This window comes from Schistocerca gregaria, unplaced genomic scaffold (genome assembly GCF_023897955.1).
Source record: "Schistocerca gregaria isolate iqSchGreg1 unplaced genomic scaffold, iqSchGreg1.2 ptg000405l, whole genome shotgun sequence".
Lineage (NCBI taxonomy): Eukaryota > Metazoa > Arthropoda > Insecta > Orthoptera > Acrididae > Schistocerca > Schistocerca gregaria.
Window position 1 is genome coordinate 5,916,422 of NW_026061842.1, and position 6,836 is coordinate 5,923,257.

A 6,836-nucleotide genomic window follows, 5' to 3' on the forward strand; every position below is an offset into this window, starting at 1 on the left:
GCTTTAAGTCGATTCGATAACAAATGACGAAAACGGACGGATTTCTCAGGTTTTTACTACATATGAACACTTTTCACATTCTCCCGTGCAACGCCGCTGCTAGTCCTCCTTTCATGCAAAATCTTAAGGTCCTAGGTCATCTCCAAGCCACCAAAGCCGTCAATAAAGTGAATAATCGACAACCAAAACTTGAATTATACTACTTCTTACTGGCTGTTTCTTCAACTTAGAAGCTTCTTCTTGTTGTACTATGGTGCTTTTAGTGTTTCCGCATACCGCAGCAGGCGACATAGCTTTGCAGACGATAAATGTAACCGTTTCAGAGGGAAGAGCGGCCAATGTGACGATCTGGCTTTAAGTCGATTCGATAAAAAATGACGAAAACGGACGGATTTCTCAGGTTTGTACTACATATGAACACTTTTCACATTCTCCCGTGCAATGCGGCTGCTAGTCCTACTTTCATGCAAAATCTTAACGTCCTAGGTCATGTCCAAGCCACCAAAGCCGTCCAAAAACTCAATAATCGACAACTAAAACTTGAATTGTTCTACTTCTTACTGGCTATTACTTCAACTTAGAAGCTTCTTACGTGTTCTACTATGGTGCTTTTAGTGTCTCCGCATACCGCAGCACGCGACATAGCTTTGCAGACGATAAATGTAACCGTCTCAAAGAGAAAAGCGGCCAATGTGACGATCTGTCTTTAAGTCGATTCGATAAAAAATGACGAAAACGGACGGATTTCTCAGGTTTTTACTGCATATGAACACTTTTCACATTCTCCCGTGCAACGCGGCTGCTAGTCCTCCTTTCATGCAAAATCTTAAGGTCCTAGGTCATGTCCAAGCCACCAAAGCCGGCTAAAAAGTGAATAATCGACAACTAAAACTTGAATTGTACTACTTCTTACTGGATATTACTTCAACTTAGAAGCTTCTTCTGTGTTCTACTATGGTGCTTTTAGTGTCTCCGCATACCGCAGCACGCGACATAGCTCTGCAAACGATAAATGTAACCCTCTCAGAGAGAAAAGCAGCCAATGTGACGATCTGGCTTTAAGTCGATTCGATAACAAATGACGAAAAGGACGGATTTCACAGGTTTGTACTACATATGAACACTTTTCATATTCTCCCGTGCAACGCGGCTGCTAGTCCTCCTTGCATGCAAAATCTTAAGGTCCTAGGTCATGTCCAAGTCATCAAAGCCGGCTAAAAAGTGAATAATCGATAGTTAAAATTTGAATTGTACTACTTCTTACTGGCTAATACTTCAACTTAGAAGCTTCTTCTTGTTGTACTATGGTGCTTTTAGTGTTTCCGCATACCGCAGCACGCGACATAGCTTTGCTGACGATAAGTGTAACCGTTTCAGAGAGAAGAGCGGCCAATGTGACGATCTGGCTTAAAGTCGATTCGATAACAAATGTTGAAAACGTACGGATTTCTCAGGTTTTTACTAGATATGAACACATTTAACATTCTCCCGTGCAACGCGGCTGCTAGTCCTCCTTTCATGCAAAATCTTATGGTCCTAGGTCATGTCCAAGCCACCAAAGCCGGCTAAAAAGTGAATAATCGACAACTAAAACTTGAATTGTACTACTTCCTACTGGTTATTACTTCAACTTTGAAGCTTCAGCTGTGTTCTACTATGGTGCTTTTAGTGTCTCCGCATACCTCTGCACGCGACATAGATTTCCAGGCGATAAATGTAACCGCGTCAGAGAGAAAAGCGGCCAATGTGACGATCTGGCTTTAAGTTGATTCGATAACAAAAGACGAAAACGGACGGATTTCTCAGGTTTTTACTACATATGAACACTTTTCACATTCTCCCGTGCAACGCCGCTGCTAGTCCTCATTTCATGCAAAATCTTGAGGTCCTAAGTCATGTCCAAGCCGCCAAAGCCGGCAATAAAGTGAATAATCGACAACCAAAACTTGAATTATACTACTTCTTACTGGCTGTTTCTTCAACTTAGAAGCTTCTTCTGTGTTCCACTATGGTGCTTTTAGTGTCTCCGCATACCGCAGCACGCGACATAGCTTTGCAGACGATAAATGTAACCGTCTCAAAGAGAAAAGCGGCCAATGTGACGATCTGTCTTTAAGTCGATTCGATAACAAATGACGAAAACGGACGGATTTCTCAGGTTTTTACTGCATATGAACACTTTTCACATTCTCCCGTGCAACGCGGCTTCTAGTCCTCCTTTCATGCAAAATCTTAAGGGCCTAGGTCATGTCCAAGCCACCAAAGCCGGCTAAAAAGTGAATAATCGACAACTAAAACTTGAATTGTACTACTTCTTACTGGATATTACTTCAACCTAGAAGCTTCTTCTGTGTTCTACTATGGTGCTTTTAGTGTCTCCGCATACCGCAGCACGCGACATAGCTTTGCAAACGATAAATGTAACCCTCTCAGAGAGAAAAGCAGCCAATGTGACGATCTGGCTTTAAGTCGATTCGATAACAAATGACGAAAACGGACGGATTTCTCAGGTTTGTACTACATATGAACACTTTTCACATTCTCCCGTGCAATGCGGCTGCTAGTCCTCCTTGCATGCAAAATCTTAAGGTCCTAGGTCATGTCCAAGCCATCAAAGCCGGCTAAAAAGTGAATAATCGATAGTTAAAACTTGAATTGTACTACTTCTTACTGGCTAATACTTCAACTTAGAAGCTTCTTCTGTGTTCTACTATGGTGCATTTAGTGTTTCGGCATACCGCAGCACGGGACATAGCTTTGCAGACGATAAATGTAACCGTTTCAGAAAGAGGAACGGCCAATGTGACGATCTGGCGTTAAGTCGATTCGATAACAAAAGACGAAATCGGACGGATTTCTCAGGTTTTTACTACATATGAACACATTTCACATTCTCCCGTGCAACTCGGCTGCCAGTCCTCCTTTCATGCTAAATCTTAACGTCCTGGGTGATGTCCAAGCCACCAAAGCCGGATAAAAAGTGAATAATCGACAACTAAAACTTGAATTGTACTACTTCTTACTGGCTATTACTTCAACTTAGAAGCTTCTTCTGTGTTCTACTATGGTGCTTTTAGTGTCTCCGCATACCGCAGCACGGGACATAGCTTTGCAGACGATAAATGTAACCGTTTCAGAGAGAAGAACGGCCAATGTGACGATCTGGCTTTAAGTCGATTCGATAACAAAAGACGAAAACGGACGGATTTCTCAGGTTTTTACTACATATGAACACTTTTCACATTCTCCCGTGCAACGCCGCAGCTAGTCCTCCTTTCATAAAAAATCTTAAGGTCCTAGGTCATGTCCAAGCCACCAAAGCCGGCAATAAAGTAAATAATCGACAACCAAAATATGAATTGTACTACTTCTTACTGGCTGTTTCTTCAACTTAGAAGCTTCTTCTGTGTTCTACTATGGTGCTTTTAGTGTCTCCGCATACTGCAGCACGCGACATAGCTTTGCAGACGATAAATGTAACCGTTTCAGAGAGAAGAACGGTCAATGTGACGATCTGGCTTTAAGTCGATTCGATAACAAATGACGAAAACGGACGGATTTCCCAGGTTTTTAATACATATGAACACTTTTCACATTCTCCCGTGCAACGCGGCTGCTATTCTTCCTTTCATGCAAAATCTTAAGGTCCTAGGTCATGCCCAAGCCACCAAAGCCGGCTATAAAGTGAATAAACGACAACTAAAACTTGAATTGTACTACTTCTTACTGGCTGTTTCTTCAACTTAGAAGCTTCTTCAGTGTTCTACTATGGTGCTTTTAGTGTTTCCGGATACTGCATCACGCGACATAGCTTTGCAGACGATAAATGTAACCGTCTCAGAGAGAAAAGCGGCCAATGTGATGATCTGGCTTTAAGTCGATTCGATAACAGATTTCTCAGGTTTTTACTACATATGAACACTTTTCACATTCTCCCATGCAAGGCGGCTGCTAGTCCTCCTTTCATGCAAAATCTTAAGGTCCTAGGTCATGTCCAAGCCTTCAAAGCCGGCTAAAAAGTAAATAATCGACAACTAAAACTTCAATTGTACTACTTCTTACTGGCTATTACTTCAACTTAGAAGTTTCTTCTTGTTGTACTATGGTGTTTTTAGTGTTTCGGCATACCGCAGCACGCGACTAGCTTTGCAGACGATAAGTGTAACCGTTTCAGAGACAAGAGCGTCTAATGTGACGATCTGGCTTTAAGTCGATTCGATAACAAATGACGAAAACGTACGGATTTCTCAGGTTTTTACTACATATGAACAGTTTTCACATTCTCCCATGCAAGGCGGCTGCTAGTCCTCCTTTCATGCAAAATCTTAAGGTCCTAGGTCAAGTCGAAGCCACCAAAGCCGGCTAAAAAGTGAATAATCGACAACTAAAACTTGAATTGTAATACTTCTTACTGGCTATTACTTCAACATAGAAGCTTCTTCTGTGTTCTACTATGGTGCTTTTAGTTTTTCCGCATACCGCAGCACGCGACATAGCTTTGCAGACGATAAATGTAACCGTTTCAGAGAGAAGAGAGACCGATGTGACGATCTGGCTTAAAGTCGATTCGATAACAAATGACGAAAACGGACGGATTTCTCAGGTTTTTACTACATATGAACACTTTTCACATTCTCCCATGCAACGCGGCTGCTAGTCCTCCTTTCATGCAATATCTTAAGGTCCTAGGTCATGTCCAAGCCACCAAAGACGGCTAAAAAGTGAATATACGATAACTAAAACTTGAATTGGACTACTTCTTACTGGCTATTACTACTACTAAAAAGCTTCTTCTGTGTTCTACTATGGTGCTTTTAGTGTCTCCGCAAACCGCAGCACGCGACGTAGCTTTGCAGACGATAAATGTAACCGTCTCAGAGAGAAAAGCGTCCAATGTGACGATCTGACTTTAAGTCGATTCTATAACAAAAGACGAAAACGGACTGATTTCTTATGTTTTTACTACATATGAACACATTTCACATTCTCCCATGCAACGCGGCAGCTAGTCCTCCTTTCATGCAAAATCTTAAGGTCCTAGGTCAAGTCCAAGCCACCAAAGCCGGCTAAAAAGTGAATAATCGACAACTAAAACTTGAATTGTACTACTCCTTACTGGCTATTGCTTCAACTTAGAAGCTTATTCTGTGTTCTACTATGGTGCTTTTAGTGTCTCCGCATACTGCAGCACGCGACATAGCTTTGCAGACGATAAATGTAACCGTTTCAGAGAGAAGAACGGTCAATGTGACGATCTGGCTTTAAGTCGATTCGATAACAAATGACGAAAACGGACGGATTTCCCAGGTTTTTAATACATATGAACACTTTTCACATTCTCCCGTGCAACGCGGCTGCTATTCTTCCTTTCATGAAAAATCTTAAGGTCCTAGGTCATGCCCAAGCCACCAAAGCCGGCTATAAAGTGAATAAACGACAACTAAAACTTGAATTGTACTACTTCTTACTGGTTATTGCTTCAACTTAGAAGCTTCTTCTGTGTTCTACTATGGTGCTTTTAGTGTTTCCGCATACTGCAGCACGCGACATAGCTTTGCAGACGATAAATGTAACCGTGTCTGAGAGTAGAGCGGTCAATGTGACCATCTGGCTTTAAGTCGATTCGATAACAAAAGACGAAAACGGACGGATTTCTCAGGTTTTTGCTACATATGAACACTTTTCACATTGTCCCATGTAACGCGGCTGCTAGTCCTCCTTTCATGCAAAATTGTATGGTCCTAGGTCATGTCCAAGCCACCAAGGCCGGCTAAAAAGTGAATAAACGACAACTAAAACTTGAATAGTACTACTTCCTACTGGCTATTACATCAACTTACAAGCTTCTTCTGTGTTCTACTATGGTGGATTTAATGTTTCGGCATACCGCAGCACGCGACATAGCTTTGCAGACGATAAATGTAACCGTTTCTGAACGAGGAACGGCCAATGTGACGATCTGGCGTTAAGTCGATTCGATAACAAATTACGAAAGCGGACGGATTTCTCAGGTTTTTACTACATATGAATACTTTTCACATTCTCCCGTGCAACGCCGCAGCTAGTCCTCCTTTCATGCAAAATCTTAAGGTCCTAGGTCATGTCCAAGCCACCAAAGCCGGCAATAAAGTAAATAATCGACAACCAAAATATGAATTGTACTACTTCTTACTGGCTGTTTCTTCAACTTAGAAGCTTCTTCTGTGTTCTACTATGGTGCTTTTATTGTCTCCGCATACCGCAGCACGCGACATAGCTTTGCAGACGATAAATGTAACCGTTACATAGAGAAGAACGGCCAATGTGACGATCTGGCTTTAAGTCGATTCGATAACAAATGACAAAAACGGACGGATTTCCCAGGTTTTTACTACATATGAACACTTTTCACATTCTCCCGTGCAACGCGGCTGCTAGTCCTCCTTTCATGCAGGATATTAAGGTCCTAGCTCATGTCCAAGGCACCAAAGAAGGGTAAAATGTCAATAATCGATACCTAAAACTTGAATTGTACTACTTCTTACTGGCTATTACTTCAACTTAGAAGCTTCTTCTGTGTTCTACAATGGTGCTTTTAGTGTTTCCGCATACCGCAGCACGCGACATAGCTTTGCGGACGACAAATGTAACCGTCTCAGAGAGAAAAGCGGCCAATGTGACGATCTGGCTTTAAGTCGATTCGATAACAAATGACGAAAACGGACGGACTTCTCATGTTTTTACTACATATGAACACTTTTCACATTCTCCCATGCAACGCGACTGCTAGTCCTCCTTTCATGCAAAATCTTAAGTTCCTAGGTCATGACCAAGCCACCAAAGACGGCTAAAAAGTG